An 18,866-nucleotide genomic window follows, 5' to 3' on the forward strand; every position below is an offset into this window, starting at 1 on the left:
AATCCCTTATCACCTCCTTTGCTTTTTTGTGTCTTGCAAACCTTTAGTTTGCAGCCTTTAGTTTGGTAAGACACTAATAAAATTTTTTCTCTAGTTGTAAGGGGCATGGAAATGGTGGGTGCTCTGATTTCAGTTATTTTAGAAGCAAAATCACTAATGTGAGTATGGTTTCTTTTTGACTCTGACCTCACCTGAGGAACACAGAGCATTGACATTGATTCTTGCAGAAAAATCAGCAGCTTTGACCCCATCCAAGCCTGGCTTACATTTTAAGAACCATTATATTAGCTGTGCGGGCTGTGCCTGAGCCATTCAGAAGGGCAAATACCAGCTCCTATCAGATTCTTTCCCATCCTCAAATCTCTTTCCTAATAGAAGTGGGCAGAGGTTGGTCTCACTTCGTCCCACACATTTTCCACTTCATTCTGATCTGTCTTGCTCTTGGTTCTCCCCACTATTAATCTTGCAATCCTTTTTCTGTTTCTGCCCTTACTCTGACCTTTAGACTTAATTCATGGTACCGCGTTTGTACCTACTCCTCCGTACCTCTTAACAACTCTCTGCTGCTCTTCTCCACCCACCTAGCTTCCTGCTACTGGACCTAAATATGATTTTGAAGAATTTGTCACACTAGGGAGCTATCTGGAAGGCAGGAGAAGTGACATTAGAAAATGAAACAAAGGATAGGCATATTTTGATGAAAAATTATTGCATCAAAATGTAAGAATTACCATCAAGGAAGCCTAATGAGGAATAGTAGACACCCTTCCCCAGATGGATGGCTTTTGATAGAAAAAAGAGAACAAGGATAGTGCTAGAAGCAAAAGCAAGCCATTAAAGTTAATTTCAGCGCTGGCTGCGGCCAGCTTTATTTAACTAGCTGGATTTCCTGCGCAGTATCACCAGTCCAGGGCTCAACTTCTGCTTCAACTTTGCCCCAACAGGAAGAGAACTGGGCAGAGGGAGAAAGAGGCACGGCGTTCAGAAGAGGGAGGCAGAGACCACAGAGACCAACCCGCAAGCATTGCTGCCCGATGGGATCCAGGAGCTGTTTCCTCTTCCCACGACTGGCAGCATGGAGAATGAGTCCCGGGGTTGAGCTGGATTTTCTCAGCCTGACTCTAAGGACACTGGATCGGTGAGGTGGAAGAACTGGAAAAATCTGGCTGCTACCATTTTGGAATATTTTTGGTTCCTTCCAAAGTGCATGTTGAAACTTAGTCCCTAAGTCAATAATATTGGGGGAAGTGATTACCGGGAGCTACAGCCTCATGAATGGGGTTAAGTGACCTCATAAAAAGTCTTAACTGAGAGCATGTATCCTTCCATCTGTTTTTCTCCCTCTATCTCTTCCACTGTGTGAGGATGCTGCCCTTCCCTCTGTAGGATACGGAGGCATGGCACATCTGAAAAGTAAAGATGAGACTCTTACTTACTAGCACTTTGATCTTGAACTTTCTGGTTTCTAGCACTGGGTGAAAGTAAAATTCTGTTCTTTAATTACCTGGTCTCAGGCATTTTGTCATAGCAATACCAGTGGACTAAGACACTGGCTCGAGGAAGATCAGAGTGACAAGCCCGTGTACAGCACCCAGGGACTTGATTCCATCCTGCAGGCAAAGGAAAAGAGTATGAAAAGATGGGAAGCCCAGTCCATACCAGCTTTTCTCCCACCAGTACCCACCTTTGGTGACTCCAAATATCCCAGGAGTCTGAGCTGTCATAAAGCTCAGGATGACTGAAGTGGCTCTCTTAAGCTCCACATCTTGTACCCTACTGCCTAGTAGATATCTCCACCTGGAGCTCCACAGTCCGACACACAGCCTGGCAGCATGAGGCACAAAACTTCTGGATTACAGAAAACACCTGTCACTGCCCATCTGGAATTTCCCTAGTTAGAAGCTTGAGCACGTTCCCTGACTCCTCCCTCTTCCTCGGTTACCACAGGGTGCCGATTCTGCCTCCTAAGTATTTTTCAGCAGTGTACCCCATCTTCATGCTTACTACATGGTTCATATTTAGGGCATCACTCCACTTGCCCAAGGTACTGCAGCAGTGTTCAGCTGTCCCCGGCCCATCAGCTGTCCTTCTGCCCATGTCAGGCTCATTATCCATGTCATTCTGATGCTTAAAAATTCTACAGTGGCTTCCATTTGCCAAAGTTCAAGTCCAAGATCAAACATCTGTCATACTCCCTGTGACCTACCTTGGCCCACCCCTCCAGCTTTATCCCTTAATATGCTTTATTTCAAATTTCACGTTCTACAAACAAACATATGTAGGCTCCTCTCTCACACACCTTGCTGCAGGGCACCTCCACACCACTGCGTCAACGGACCCCTCAGCAGGAATGCTCCTCTCCCACTGTTTTTAATCTAACATGGTTCTCTGAGGCTCAGCTCCAGGAGCGCCTCTTCTAAAACGCCTTTGCCATGTACCACAGTTACCATTCCCACAGATTAAAAGATTTTAAATATCAAGAAACATTAAAATACTAAAAGATTAATGTTTCCCATTTCCCCATATACACATACATTTAGGTACATCTGATCCACATTGTCATACTGCATGGTACCTATATCCATCATTGATCACCCTACCCTTTGGTACAGCCATCTGCTTCTACCATATTACTATTAAATAACGGTCTCCATAGAAGTTAGAACAATACCCTTCAAACCTATTTCATTTGAAACATTAAATAAGTGGTAAATAAATAACTGTATTAATAAACGATTAAATCCTTTGGTTGATTTAGTTCTCCTCCCCTATTTTTCGTGTGTGTGCTGTGTGTATGTGTGTGTGTGTGTGTGTGTGTGTGTGTGTGTGTGTGTGTGTGTGAGGAACCAAACTCAGGACTCTGTACTTGCCAGGAACATGCTCATGCCACTGAGCTACATCCCTGACCCCGTCTTCCCCCATTTCTGAAGAAGGAACATTGTTCAGTATGACCTTTCCCATAGTTCCAAGGGTGTTCAGTATTAAGGTCTATGTTGTAGACTCGACCTAGGCACACTTGAGGTAGCCTGACTCTTCCACTCACTAACTATGGGCAACATACTTAAATGCTCTGAGTTTGATTATCCCTCATCTTCAAAATGAGGACACTAGAATCTTCTTTATGTATATAGTGAGGTTTAAACAAGGTCATGTGTGGTTCTGTGTTTGGTACATAGAAGGAACTCAAACAAATTCAGGCTGTGGTAATTTCTCCAACCCAATCTCATCTTCTCTTTCAGCCTTTGTAAATCCACAATCAGGAAGAAGAGATATGATTAAGTGTGGGAATGAGGAACAAATGAAATCTTTTTAATGTATTTTATCCTGACGCTTTTGCTTATGCACTAAGGAAATATTGAAAGAGAAGGTACTTTATTGCAAGTTTACCTGTCATTTTCTTTCTTACTTTTTCCAAGATGAAAGCATCACAAAGCGTCACAAAGACTCACAGCAGCAGCTAGAGCCCTGGGCTCTGCCAGTAAACCTCTGCCAGAGAAATGGTGCTGCCACACACTGCGGAGGGACTCAACCACAGAGACAGAGCTCATTAATGCTAACGGCCTTTGTGCAGCTAATTAGCAGCATCTCACACTCAATATTTACCCTTGTGTATGTACAAAGTTCCACTTTCTCCTTGGGAAGCAAGCTGTTTCGGTACCTGACTCACGGCAAGGAAACCTCTGATGCCAGATAAGAGCTTCCTCTTGGCCTAGATCGGCTTAGAGAAAGCTGAAATTCTTTCAGCTTTCAGGCGTGAGCAGAGAAGCAGTTTATGAGTCTCATTCCAGTCTTGGGTGTTGTACTGGGCAGCTGGAATCTTCATCCAAAAAGGCTGTCAGTTTGGTGATTCAACGAAGCAGCTGTCAACCCCAGATACCCTTCCCGCAATCACTGCGTACTCAACCACTTCCTATGGATTAGGTGTTCTCTGAGGTCAGTGCAGGACCCATTTTTGCCACAGGGGCTAGGGGAAAGGAGATGACCCACCAACAAAGGGACTTTTAGAGGGCTGTCTAGGCAACAGTCCCTTGGGAAGCACCTGAAACCCACTCAACAACCTTTAACTGAGCTCTTAAGCTCCACCACATCTTCTACTAAAGGCTGTGGGCACACAAAGGTGAATAAGATGGGATCTCTGCTCTTGGGAGCTCTCAGTCTGCACAAACACTGACCTGCAGTACTATGATACCGTGTGATAATGGAAATACACACAGCAAAATGCAAGGGAATAGCACTGAGGTCAGACCATGGGAGTAGAGAAGGGCTCTGTGGAGGAGGATTACTGCAAATTCTGAAAAACAGACCTTCCTCTTCATTCCCTCCTTCCTCTTCTCTGAAACCACAGACTTGTGTCTGAGGAAGTATCACAGCTCTGATCCATCATGTAGTGAAGCAGACATGGGAGCTTCCCCAGGGGACCGACTGTGTTCTGGAGACCAGCAGGCTAATAATCACTGCATTAGCAGGCACAGGCCTGGCTTCCTTTGGAGGCCTCCCCTCTTACTCAACACAGCATTCTTCTCATTCTCTGAGGTCCTTTGCAGCTCTCAGTCCCATGAACAACTGGCCACTGTCTAGTCTCCAGATACGTTGGTTCCAGCAGAAATATCTTGGGGCCATGAGGATCCTCAGGAAAGATATCCTGGGCACAGTGGCTATTCCCATAGAAGTCTGGAGGGCCAAATGTTCTCTGCTGTGAAGCAGAGGTTGAGACTAGAGGATGTTTTTCTGCAAACCAGTAATCTTTCATGAAACTATAGGAAGTGCCCACCCATCACATACACACATGCGCGCACACACACACACATACAAACACACACACATGCACAATATATATATACTCTTTTGCAGATTCACTCATCAGACACCACAGAAGACTGTAGGCAGAGTTGTCCAGCAAGGCCCAAGCATGGGATTTCTGCCAGTCATTCTCTTCTGGTGCAGAAGAATGTGCTGTTAAAGAACCAGTATCGGTTAACACATTACGAAGCGTAGTACAGCCGAGCCTATTCAAGGATGATGCAAGTTCAGGTTCAGGGATCTCCCACGGTATTCTCATCAGGCCTAAACTGGCCCAATGAATAAGTGGGACCATGAGCAAATACAAGGCTGGGTCTCATCCTGCCCAGCCTGCCATGTGGACCTGGCTTCTAAATGGGGGAGCACAGTGCTCAGTCTCCCACAGCTGGTGCTGACTTCCAGTCGGGGTCCCCTGGAGCTGTTTCCATATTGCCCTAATGGCTTTTCCTTTCTCTGTGCCCCCACTCACTCCCTGGATGAGCCCAGGGGTGTTGTCGCAGCGCAAAATGAGATGAGGAGCTGAGACAGAAAGCCGTACTGTTAGCCAACAGTGTTCCAGTAAGTACCAACCTGGCCCCACTAGCTTAGCCTGGGGTACGCCCACCCTTATAAGACTCAAATATGAGTGTCCAGGTGCCCCTTGGCTAGGACCATTTACCACTCACGTGTCTGTCCTTACACGTGCAAGTGCACATGTACACACACTCACAAAGAATTACTCCTGCTTTTTTAGAGAAGGGAAATATGGATAATTTTCAAATGTGAGTGCTGCGGAGAAATCTAGAAATTATCTGATTATCTGCTTTGAAGTCCTCTTAACAGCTGCCTGGAAAACAGGCTTTGAAAAGAAAACCACCTTACCTAGTGTTGCCAGGCATAGTCACCGCACACTGGAGACTCCTGGCTCACACACTGTGCTCTTGGACCATCACGTTGCCTCCTGGTTCACACCTTCAGGGATCACAGCATCAGCTTGTGCTCAAGGTCCCCCCTCTGCCGCAGAGCTGGTCTGAAGTTAACAGGCATGACTGCAGATCGGTTTCCGAGCTTTAGTGTATCTGAAGCAGCTGGACTTTGGAGTGCTGGTTAGTGAAGGTGACTGGTGTGTTGCCCCCAAATACACCACTGACGTCAACCAAGGTGCAGCAAATGCAGAAGGAGCCGCCACCCTCTCTTAAGTGCCTGCGAACAGCACAGTTTATATACTTCCCTTTATGAAAATGTTCCCTTATTTATCCTGTAATGGAACAGATCACAGAGACAGAAAGTCAGCTCCAAAGTTAACCTGGAAAAACACAGCTTACTAAAATAACCCTTATTTTCCACTAGTTTCCCTTGCTTGCTTCTCCTAGGACTTCAGCCTTTCCATCCTGGTTTTGTTTGCTTTCTTTAGCTAACGCTCTGACAGTACACACGCCCCAACTTCTAGCCAACTCTGAGTGAGTTATCACTCAGCTCTCCTATGCACATACACACTGCACACGCTTCTTTACACATTTATTTACTGGCTTACATCCTCCTGTAAGTCCAGATTTTGTAAATTTAATTCACTGCCCCAGGTACCTTATGTAAAAGGGCTAAAAATCGGGTATTTTCATTCCCTCCATTAGGAACCCAACTCTAGCACTTGTTGACCTAGATCTGAATGCCAGTTCAATCAGTTAGCTTTATAACCTTGGCAGGTTATTCTGCCCCTCTGGGTCTCAGTTTCCCCATGTGTTTAATGGACTAGTAATATAGCCCACCTTACAAATTATTGTACATACTGACTGAGGTGATACAGAACAAAGAACTCTCAGCACGGAATATGTGCAAAAATGCTAATCTATTAATATTATTGGGGTAATTAATATAAATGCATGCTCCAGGCCCTGTCTATACAGAATCTGATCAGTGCCTCTGAAATAAGAACCAGTAGTCTGAATTTTAACAGCCACCTCTGAAGACTGCAATGGGTAGGGTGGAGAGCAGGAGGAGGACGGTGAGGGTGCTTTGTGAACCTTGGAGAAGCCTTGTTTCTACAGTAGGGGAGGACGTATTTATATGATATGTAAAGGCTTTCAATAACCTTGTTAGTTTTCTTGTCTGACTGCTTAGACCCACAGACCCACATTTTTCAGCTCTCTCCTCCCCGGGAAGGCTTATTAAAGACCCGTTTTCAAGTCTTTCTCCTAACTTGTGGATTTCACCTTGGGAGCTCGGGTTTGGGAAAGCGGTTTTTAAGCACATACCCCCCTCAAAGTGACTCAGAAGTGCACTGAAGCTTGAGATGCAGGGCCGAGAAGCAGGTGTCCCTGGAGCACCCTGCCCAGAGCAGCCCAGCATGTGGAAATGCTGGCCGCTGCTGCGTAGGGCGCCCTGGGTCGCCTTGTGCGCCCTTGCACTCCGCCCACTCAGGTCCGCCACTCCACAGATCCTGTTCCCAGCCTGGGTGGCATTTTCATGCCGACTTCTCATTTCCTGCCAAGAGCAGAGCTTGTCTCTCTGATCCACTGGCTCTCCGCCCAGCCAGGCCTTATGTGGCACCCTTGAACACTGCTCGGCCCTTCTACCCCGGGACTGTGCAGCTGTGCTGCGGAGGGAGAGGAGAAACCGGGGCATCATTTAAGAGCCTGCTAAGACCAAGTTGGAGAAACAGCCAGGAAGACGGTCCCAGGCCCAGACGGCCCCTCCCACCCTGCCCAGGCCTCTGTTACTCATGCAAAGATAATTCAGTTACTGAAAATGCAGACTGGGGAGATAACCTGATTTAGAAGCTGAAACCATCTGAACTGAGGAGGAGGCTGGGTCAGGAAACAGTTATTAACCCAGGAGGGCTGGAGCAGTAGATGGGTGGGGATGGAGAGGCACTGAACAGCTGCCCAGACAGAATTATTGCAGGGTTGGGATGTCAGGGGTAAAACACTCCACTCTCAGTCTGCCCAAAAGTTCACGTACCCCTTAAATCCTTTAAAAATCCTTAAAATCTTTGAAAATGTGCATTGTTTTCTTTTTTTTAGGACATTGAGCTAACCATCATCTGGTTTATACACCTATCCAGGAAGCTGAAAAACTGAAGGGTTAGGAAGAAGAAAACAAAAAGCAAAAACCTTTGTGGAGATTTCATTTGAGTCAGTGATCACCATTTTCTCTAGGAACAAGTTACTTCAGTGTGGGCTGTCATCTGTGAAAGTGGGTGACGTGGCTGTGGTGGGACCTTTGGGGAAGGAGGGAGACAAGGGTGCTCGAGGTCTAGGACGGTGGTCAGAAGGCCCTCCTCTCCTCCTTCACATCTGAGAGCCAGTTGTGCAAAGTCCAGTGGGCCTCCCTCCCTCTCCGACTGACCAGGAGTTTGGTACCTCCTTCTGTAACATTTTCACACCCTCCATCCTGTGAAAGTTCCCCCTAAAGTCTCCTCTCTATCCCCTGAATCTTTAAAGTACCCCGACTTGGTTCTAAGAAGGAAAGCAAGTGACTAGGGAGCTTACAAAGCAGCGCCTCCTAGTTATCTCTGTCTTCTTCTCCTTCTGACTTAGGGGGATTTTTCTCTGCAAACACTCTTGTCTTTTTTATGACCTGCCTATTCTGTGTCGGATGAATGTGAGACAGTGACGAAGCTGAGACCCAGCCCTCGCATGTTTTTGACTACCTTAGCAGCCTGGGAAGGCAGCGCTTTCTGATCCATTGGTCCACAGTACCTGCTTAAGGAACTGGACACCTGACCCACAAGAAACAGCAGATTCCCTGCAAATTGGGAGACCTAGATGGGGCTGGCCCAGCCTGGGAAGCAGCTGCCTCTGAGCAGGATTGCAATTTCCTATGTTAAAGAGGCAAAGGACAGAACAGCAGTGAAGGAGTTAATGGCAGCCAGGCATCCCCCTCCTCCCTCCCTTCTCCCACTGGACCCAGATGAATAACCAGTCAGTAAAATGACCCCAGTGGAAAGAGTCCAGAATCATCCACTCTGATCCCAGGGGGCATTTGTACTCCTCACAGTGCAAATCAAATCACTCAGGGTAAGACTAGGGCTGGGGGTGGGGAGCCTAGGGGAAGACAGCTTTCCAACCTCTTCAGGCTAGTTGGGAACCAGGCCCCCACAGAACCTCAGCCTGGAGGCCTGAGACCAAGGACTGGAGAGCTCTCTGACCCACCTGGCTTCCGTAGGCCTGGAGTCAGTGTGTGTTTTTCCTGAGACTTTCTTAATTAACAGTAAGAGGCCTTCTATCTCTTGACTTCCCCTGGCTTGGTAAGGCGGTGAGGAGCCTTCTCTTCGTGGACGGACATTTACCTTGGTTCATCCAGATGAGATTAGCTGACCATGCAGAAGGAAAGGAAATTACATTTGAGAAAGTATCAGAAAAAGGTGAGCCCCAGCGTCTGACAGAACCAGAGTGCCACCTCTCCACTTAGCTGGCCTTGGCTAGTACACAGCTCAAGCACATCCCCATCCCCAGCTCCTCCTCAGTCAGCGAAAACTGCCAGGGCTTCCCCAACACCTACAATCTCCCTGCCTAAGGGTTTGTCCTCTGAAAGGTCTATAGATTTATAGGTCAGCTGCAGGCCTCCCCCCCACCATCCCTCCCCTCACAGTCCCCGGTTACCCTCCACTGAGTCTCTGTCGCAGCATTAGCCGGGTGTGTGTGACAGGAGCTGGATGGGAAGGGGAGACTGACTCTGGATCTAGATAAGCCTTTCCTGAAGGAGTCTCCCCTCCCTCAGGCACCCCATCACTCTCCTGAGGCCTGTGTTCCTGTGACCTACAAAGAGTTCAGAGAACCTTATCCATAAAAAGAACTCTAAACATTCATTTCATTATGGCCTACAAATGAACAGGATCCCTGTCTTTCCAGAATATTCTGTCCTATAATAATCCTCAGGCTGAGCTTGAGGAAGCTCCATTTTATCAGATCTAATTAAATGCCCCAGCCTTTGAAAAATGGGAGAAAAAGTCTCATAAAAGTTGTAGACATGTCAACAAGTTGCTTATGGGAAAAGACAGTGGCGAACGGTGGAAACGTGGCAGCATGGAGAAAGCTTCAGACGGGGACTCAGAGCTGTGGCTGTGTCTCAGCCTTAAGGACAATTACTGACGCATAGATGGAGGGCCCATGGTCAGCCAGGAGGGTCACATCCCTGGCTGCCGAGACCTCTCCAAGGATAAGTTAGAGAGCTTCCTTGGAAGCCAAAGGACTTGTCAAAATAATTGTTAAAAAATAATGGTTCAGAAAACAAGTCGAGAACAAACTAAAGAATGGGAGAGCCAAGATGCAGCCGCGAGCTGGGAGCTGGCAGCAAGCCCAGGAAGCAGTGGTGTGTCCACAGGGCCAAGCGGCCTGAGAGTTCAGCCAGCAGCCCTTGCCCAGGGTGCGGGACCTCTGGGAAAGCCCACTGGGTGACCCATGTGGGCAAGGGCAAGGCTGAGGGCTTGCCTGGCAGTGCTTAGGCTTCTTCCAAGGAGCTTAGGTCCTGGGTCAGTGCAGTATCAGACCGAGCGTGGCCACTGGAGTGGGGAGGCTGGTTGTGATCAGGCTTGGGCTGTCCAGTGCAGGTGTGATATAGTTCTTATCTCCAGTTAGTGGAGGAGCAGTAGGGCATCATAGAATGCATGTACTTGGCTAGCTGGGCACCCCAAGCAGGCAGCTGGCCCACCATGAACCCCAGGTGGCTCATGCATGAAACATCTCCAATAGGACTTTGCAAGTTGTTCTAAAGATCAAAAGAGATGAGCAAAGAATCCCTCAAGTAATCTTTAGCACCAAATGGTAGTTTTTTTTGCTGTCATGGTTTATGTCGGTGCCCCCCCTCATGCGTTTGCATTGTGCATTTGTGATTGGTTCATTGTCTAGCACTTGGATTGATGGTGTCAGTGCTACCCCTTACCTAGGGGTGGAGCCAGCATACAATGTAATGGCAGGAAGAAGGTGTGTGTCTCTCTCTCTCTTGCCGGGTTCCACCTTGCTTTTTGCAGCTGCCATGAACTGCGGCCTCGCCATGCCTTGGAGCCAACTGAGTATGGATTGAAACCTCCAAAAACTGTAAGAAATAAACCTTTCCTTTCCCACCTTTGGGCATCAGGTATTCTGTCTCAGCAACAAGTAAAAAGTAACTAAGACTTGGGCTAATTATGAAACTATCATTTATGTTTTGTGGCATCATAAACAGTATAGATAATGTGATTAATATACTACAATGCCCACTGCTCATTACAAATGGGGCCAGAAGCGGTGGGAGCCCCTGACCTCTCCCACTTCCTCATCTTTTTCTCTCTTAGGCAGGACCCACGAAGCCGGAGCCTGCAGGTGAGCCAGTGGTAGATACAGCTGTGACAGTTTGGGGACTGTACAGAGAGGCAGCAGGACTGAGGGATCTTATGACTGTTCATACAAACATTTGCTTGGAGTCTGAGGGGAAAACAAAAGAGAATTAAAAATGTCAAGTGAGTAGCTATGTATCACCCTTAAAGACTGGAACTATTCTAGGTTTGAGGGAAAGTCAGTAAAGCTCCAGTCCAGGAGTCACAGCCATGAAAAAGAGAGAGGAGACAGAAATGTCGCTCTATTCATTACAAGTCAAGCCCAATTTACGGCTCATATTTCTGGCTGGAGCATGAGGGAAGGCATCGCCAGCAAGGCTGGAGGGTGAGATGATCTGGGAACTGGCCCTGAGGGCATGAAGATGAAGCAGGAAAATGCCCTGGGCATCCGTGGCTACAAGGAGGGGCCACTGGGATGGCAGCCAGTGGACCCTGGCATAGGGAGACCTTCAGCAGGGCAGCCAGGAGAGCTGAAAGTACTTCTGTTGAAAGAAAAATGTTCTTACCCACCTAAGGATTCTTCAGGACCAGGCAGACAAATTGACAATGTTGATTCATTTAGCTCAGCAGTATTCAGGTCAAAATCAATCTTGTCAAAAATCCATCACCCACACTCGATCAGTAAGAAAGGGATACAGGCTCCAGGGGAATCAATCACACCCCAACAGGGAGCGGCTGAAAACAGATCTATCATGGCCTCTGATGGAGGCTTCCATTACTCAACATGCTATTTCCTGACTGCGCCTCCAGAACCCTGCCCAAGGTCATGGGCATCAGCCATAAGCCCCAGCAGCAGCCAGAATTAAGATGGCCCAGACTGGGTAGTCAGTCTCCTTGGTCATCCACTGCAGCCAGGACTTTCCAAAGCCTCAGGACAGATTTATGTATGCGAACTTTTCACAGGATCAGCACTGAGTGAGATGTTGTGACCCTCCAGAAGGTACTGCATCCATTTCTGTGCTTCAAAAATCACTGTCACTGTCACTTAACTCTCCTGCTGCCCCCAAATTGCCATGGTTGTCTCTTTTACTTTGTTGAAAGAAAAACTGAGAGGCTTCTGCAGAGCTCCCTAGATGTGGGCAACCACAAGACACAGAGGCTAAGATTCCCTATCTTCTGTCTCTAAGCCAGAAACTACCTTAGCCAAGATGGGCCTGATAGTAAGCCTCACTCTGCCAGACACATAGGAGTCACAAGAATAGATGAGAGAATGTGTGTCATGAGCCAGATAATAAAGAGGGGCCCCGCCTCCACCATGCACTAGTGAGTCTGAGCCACTATTCAGCTTCTCTGCCCCACATCCCTTGCACACAAAGTAGAAATTAAAATAGTTTTCTGAGGATGGCTGAAGACTCACTGAGACTCTACAATGTGCAGCTCTGGCATGGTGCTTGACAAGTAAAACTACTCCTAGATAAAGGTCCCTTCTGGCACCAAGCCTGGGCTTCAAGACATCTTTCGTGAACAACCTCTAAAAAATGTTCACATCATCCACACATTCATTCACTAAGTGTTTACTGGCCATGGGCTCTTCTAAGCTCTTCCAAACATTGGAAGGATAATATACTATAGAAACCACAGGGAGGGGACAGCTAATCTGTGTCCTGCAGATGATAATAAATAGCCCAAAGATACCACTTAAAAGAGAGGAATGAAGTAGACAGAGACAGATGGCATAGAGGACTATTTCAAATATAATTCGCCAAAGACTTCTTGAATGGGACCCATTGGAGTCAAATGGTACCAAGTTAGCCGCCTGGCAGTCTGGATGGAGGATGTCCCAGGTACTAGGGATGTGGAAGGCTGAAGAGAAACTAGTGGGGAAAGGAAGGGGCGGACGGCACAGAGAGACTGGCGGGAACCAATGAAGCAGGACCAAGGAGACTCTCCAGAATAGCGGGTCTTTCATTTAGTTCTGATGGAGGCTCCTGGAGCAGCATTATCTGATAAAACTTGCACAGAGTATGTGGAGAGTGGATTTTTAAAGCAGGGCAAAAGTGGAAGAAAGCAGATGAAGTAGAAGGCTTTTTACCAAGTTTTGGTGGGGAGAATTTTGCACTAGGGAAGTAGGTTTGAGGAATGTATATTAGAGTCCGGAAATTTTTGGAGATAGAGACAGCAGTACTTGGTGAATTGGATGTGCAGGATGAGAAAAAGGAAGAACTGATTTCTCTAAAGTTTATGTTTTGAACTACCAGATAGATAGGATCTTAATTATTGTTTGGGGAAGACTGAAAGGAACATATTGGGGTAAGAAAGTGCAGTTAAATGTTCTGCTAAATCAAAATGCATATTAGACATGTAGGGGCAGAGGTCAAATATAAGTGGTTGGACTTGGAGTTGCTGGTTAATGGATTTTTACTTAGAGTCTAGGACTGCATGAGATCAGCTAGAGACAAGGGGAGAAGGTAAGACCAAGCACCAGGAAACTCATCCAGAGGAATGCATATTCAAAGTCCCAAAACTTGAGGGTGTATGGCCATCAGAACACAGTCCTGTGCATAAGAAGTTGGGTAGAGATTTGACATAAAACCTTCTCGGTTGAAAAACATCTGAAATCAATAGAAGGCTGTTGCCTTCTGAACACATGTGGCAGGTACATGTTACACAGGTCACCAGTTCCAGTGAAAGGCAGTAGACTCCTGCTGGTCTCTAGACTCCTGCTTGCTGGGTGAGTATTTGTGGTTGTCAGGTGGCTTCAAGCCTCTTATGATTTCACTTTTAAATGCTCTGGAGTGGAGGAAGAGGGGAATGGAAGACAGAGGCTGGATCTCTGCAGTGAATGCACTGTCAAAGCCATGTGAATACACTGGCACTGTTTGAGGGCAACCCACACTTGCTCAGATTTCCACAACAGATACGTTAGCATGGATGCCCAAAGAGTTGTTGACTCCTAGAACCGCATCTTTACCTGTAGCAGCATCTTCTGTGGTTATTTTGGCAAGTTCCCAAAGGCTAAAACTGCTCAGGCTCTTCACATTCTGCCAGTCAAGGCCCTCAAGCCACACGAACATGCAGCTTCCTCTGTGCCAGTCAGCTTTCCATTGCTACAACAAAATACCTAGAATAACGACCTAAAGGAGAAAAGGTTTCCCTGGGGCTCACAGCTTCCGATGTTTCAGTCTATGGCTCTATTTCATTTAGGCCTGTGGCAAGAAAGAAATATGGTAGAGGAAGCTGCTCAGTTCATGGCAGCCAGCAGGAAGGGATGGAGGTAAGGGAGGAGGGGGAAAGTGAGGAAAGGAAAGAAAGAGAGAGAATGAGAGGCCAAGATGAAGGGCTAGAAATAAGACATACCTTTGCACCCTTTCAGGGCCTCTCACCCTGCCCCCCGTAAGCCTATACTTCACACCAGCTCTCTTACAGTCCACTCAGCTGGAAACCCCCCAGGGCACTGGGGATTCTATCAGAGTCCTCATGATCCAACTTCTTCCCCAAGTCCCCACCTTAGAACATGGCTGCCTCAGGGGTGAAGCCTTCACTTCATCATAACACCTTCCTTCCCGTCCCTTCCACACCTTGCCACGACACCATGCTCCCAAAGCAGCAGAGTCAGGAGGAGCCGCCTTCCACCTCCACACCATCCCGAGGCCCATGTGAAAGTAGGGTCCCCCATTTCCCTTCTCTTGCTGTCCCCAAGGGAAGGGGATGCCCCGTGTCTCAGCAATTCATTACATACAGCCTCACCCGGCATCCTCTCCAGGGTTGGTGTGACCACTGAATGATTCTTATTTGCTGTTATGTCCCTCACAGCTAACATGGTGCCTGCCTCACACTGGTATGTGATTCAGCAATAGCCAATAGTGAATCAATGGACAAGTAATGGATGGGCTAAGGAAGGTCTGGATGTTCTTGCTTAAAAAACATAGCCAAGGGAAAGAGAGAGATGACTGCAGCAGAGCTCACTGTAGGAGGAAGGTCCTGGGGGAAAGTGGGGTTGAGGGGAGATAGCTCATCTCAGCCCCCTTCTTCTTCACAAATGGTGAGCAGTGAAAGGGAGCTGTGCAGAAGTAGGTAATGATCTCAATTTCACAGCTAGGTGGGTTGGGGCCGCGCAAAGGGAATTGGTTTCTGGGACAGCGAAGCACTTGGCTCCTCCCTATCTGGTTCATCCAGTCAGATGTGTGGATGAGTCTAGCAGTGACTCGCCAATATTGCTGCCCTAAAAGTCACATAGAAAACTGATATGTCAGCCCCCATTCAGTGGGTGTTCCTGAGTGCTCCACACAGGCTTTCTTTCAGTCTTAATACTAGCCTTACAAGGTGGGTATGACTGTATCCACTTCACAAGGAGCCTGGGGTTCAAAAAAGTTTATTTGTCCAAGATTTTGTAGCTAGTAAACTGTAGAGCCAGGAACTCAACAGCTATGTCTGACTCCGAATTTCACGTTCCAGATCTGGTATTTGATTTCCAGAATAAAGGAATCTGCCAGGTTCACATGAACTAAGTGGGAGAGGGGAACTATGAGCTTCAGGAGGTAGCTGAGGAGAAGAAAGGGGGGCCTGAGGCAGAGGACAACCAGACGGGATAATCTGTGTGAATTAATGTGACCAGGTCCCACACTGGGACATCCAGTCCTTAGAGCACAAGCAGATGGTGTTTTCCATGCTCGTGGAGGCTAACTGTCCTTCTCAGAGGCAGAATCTCCTGTCCAGCTGTGCATGAAAGTAGACACAATTTTTTCTCCCAAATCTGACCTGATATGAAGGCAAGTCTCTTACATTGCCTCCAAAGACACGCAAAACTCCAGGGATGCAGAATGGGACTGAAAATATGGGCCTATCTCAAGAGTTGAAAATGGTACCAGGTGCCCAGGCTGGATCTGAAACCATCTCCCAAGGAGCCAGGCCATGGCCATGTGGCCAGGAGAGCCCACCTCACCCTGGGGAGAGTGACATGTAGAGTTTCTCAGCTCTGAATCCTCCCTCAGCCCCAGAGGAGAAAGTACACATTGTGAGTTTCCATGCAGAGTCCTGGGCTAATTGTAGCTACTCTATGTCCAGCCTACTCTGGTCAGCAAAGAGGCAGTCTTGGCTTCCATCTTGATCCTGCACAGAACTTTCCCTTACACCTGGAGTGGGCACTTCTCTGCAACCTCTCTCTACTCCCTAGGGCTCCCCTGTCTTCTCTCCAGGGAGGCTCCAGGGGTCTCTTTGAGTGCACCCTCTTGGAGCTCAGACCTTCCATGGAGATAGTGAGATGGACAGTGCCATCAGGAATCTGGAACCAAATAATGCTCCTGGAGCCCTAAGAAATCCTGAGCCCGGGGCACGTTACCAGTTAGCATCATTTAAATTGCAAGCTCCAAAAAAAATCTATGATTACACCAAGGCTTTTCAAACTTTAATGTGCACAAGAGTCACAGAGAGGATCTTTTTAAAATGAAATGTATGCATTTGGGTAGAGGCTCAAGATTGCATTTCCAGCAAGTTTCTTAGGTGAGGAGGAAGTGCCTTGTACAGGACCCATGCTAGTGTCACATGGATTTGAAGGTTGAAACCTCGATGATATGCATTTCTTATTTATAAGAAGCTGAGACCTAGGTGGCCTGAGGATTGGGTCAGCACCCACTGACGTCTTTAGGGGTCTTTGTCCATCCTCTGCTCTGCAGCCCTCATCACCACACTGATTGCAAAGCTCTAAGCTCTGTATCTCACCAGTCAATGGAAGCCAAGATGGAAAAGTGCGAAGGGAGAGAGGCCTTTTCCCGCTTTGGTTTACCTGTTTTCAGGCAGTTTGACTATCTGTGAGGTCCCCAGACTTTGATATATATCTCACTGGTCAAAAATAAGTCATGTTGTCAATTCCTCAGCAAACACTACCAGCAGGAGTCAGATTGCAATGATGGGGTTAAGCCAATTATGTTTAACCCTGTGAGACTAGGAACATTTTCAACTGATCAAAACTCAGGACTCTATTAGCAAGAAGGAAGAGAAATAGCTAAGATGCAGGTGGCAGCCGATCGCGTTGCCCAAATACACGCTTTCAGCTCACTTTATCAGGGAGAAGGCTTCAGGAAAAAGGGAAGAAATGAGGGAAGAGGTCAGAAAGTAGTAAAAAATAAAATCAAAAGGTTTTAGGAGCAGAGTGAGCCCGAGAGAAGGTGCCAGCACCACGGCCTAGACTGACCACGCTCAGAGCTGAAGGGCGCGGCCTTCCCGCTGCCTTATAGTGGTGTGGGGAGAGATGCCTGTGACGATTGGCAGCATTTAGGAAACAGCAAAACCTTTCGGGAAGGAAGGCAATGGTGGGGTAGCAATGAGCATGCCTCCTAATCCCCTGGAATGTGGGGAGCAAAGGAAGAAAAGGAACATCCTCCTCACAGCCTGTCTTCCCAGCCAGATGACCTCAGTGACTCTGGTGGGAACTTTCCCTGCTCCTGATTCTCTGCTTCTTTGTTGATTGTAACTGCCCAGGGATCAGCTGACGCTGCTGGCAGCGTGGAGTGGGCTGGCAAGAGGCTTCTGCAGGAGGAGAAAGAGGCATTGTTACCGAGGAAGGACTCCTGTTCCTCAGTGAAAAGAAACCCAAGAGACAGAGGCCAGGGGCACATCAGGGACGCGGTGTCCTCCGCAGAAAGTGCTGGTTGCTAAGGGCCTAGACCCTGTGGCTCAGTATCTTTGCACATGGTATTCCCTACCCCAAAGACTGGTTTGCATGATTCTTCCACACGGTGTCTGACTTATCCCAGCCTACGTATCACCTCCACAGAGATGTCCTTGGCCCCTAAGTCTAGAGCAGCCCCTCCCTTTCCTCTACTGGATATTCTCTGATGATGGTTCACGTTTCTGCTCTGTTCATCCACTACAACTCACAACTATTTGTTCGTCTATTGTCAATTAACCTCATTCTCCATGAGGGTCAGGCCACTTCCATCACGGTACCACCTACTTAGCCCAGGAAACAGCACATGGTATTCGCACAGTAAGTATGTGTCAAATGTATGAAAGCATGAATGAATGGATGCAGCTGGAGATATTCCGTCTCCAGAATGAGAAGACGCAGGGTAAACCGTTATCTGAGGTGCTGTGGTCTGGAACAAAAATGTCCTCTGAAAGGCTCATGCATTCAGAGATGGGGATTTGGGGAGGTGAGTAAACACTGGGGACACAAACCTCATCAGTGAATCTTGGAGGAGATAGGATCGCTTTGCCTCTCTCTATGATTCATTCCCTGTGTCTGCTTCTTGGCTGCCACGGGGTTAGCAGCTTTCTTCTGTCGTGCCCTTCACTCATGATGTGTCTGTAATAGAACCAGCTGACTATGGACTGAACCTCTGAAACCATGAAACAGAGGGGATCTTTCCTCCTGTGAGTCGTATATGTCAGATATTTTGTCCTAGCAATGAAAAAAAAAAAAAACTGACTAGTAATAGCAGCCAAAGAAATTTAGGGTAACTATTAGGCTTGAAATTTCCAGCTATATAGTATTAGCGAAATTTTAGAAGGATGAACAGAATAGTGAGCCGACATGTAACTCATTCTGGATATGCAGGAGGGGAAACTGTGATAGCTCACTTAGGGGTCATCGTGACTGTACTGAGGGTTACCTATATCTTAGTTACCTTTGCCATTGCTGGGACAAAATACCAGACACTCACAAGGTAAAGGAGCAAAGATTTATTTTAGCTCACAATTTGCAGAATTTTCAGTTCATAGTTGGCTGGCTGCAAGGCAAGACAAGCATGGCAGAGGGAAATTTCAGGAAAACCAGTCTGTGATGCGGCAGGCAGGAAGCCACAGAATAGAGCCCGTCTTTCTCTTTTGATTCATC

The 18,866-nt window shown here is 47.4% G+C and overlaps 1 long non-coding RNA gene across 1 annotated transcript; it reads right to left on the minus strand.

Moving 5' to 3' along the window:
- Positions 1-768: 768 nt before the first annotated feature.
- On the minus strand, positions 769-9,160 carry LOC134477520 (uncharacterized). Its single transcript, XR_010049544.1, has 4 exons — positions 8,931-9,160; positions 5,662-6,037; positions 1,505-1,610; positions 769-1,406 (listed from the first exon to the last, which is right to left on the minus strand). It is a non-coding gene; the product is annotated as an uncharacterized LOC134477520 (long non-coding RNA).
- Between the last annotated feature and the right edge of the window lie 9,706 nt (positions 9,161-18,866).

Source organism: Cavia porcellus, unplaced genomic scaffold, assembly GCF_034190915.1.
Source record: "Cavia porcellus strain 051 isolate PalLab524CR breed Dunkin Hartley unplaced genomic scaffold, mCavPor4.1 scaffold_9, whole genome shotgun sequence".
Lineage (NCBI taxonomy): Eukaryota > Metazoa > Chordata > Mammalia > Rodentia > Caviidae > Cavia > Cavia porcellus.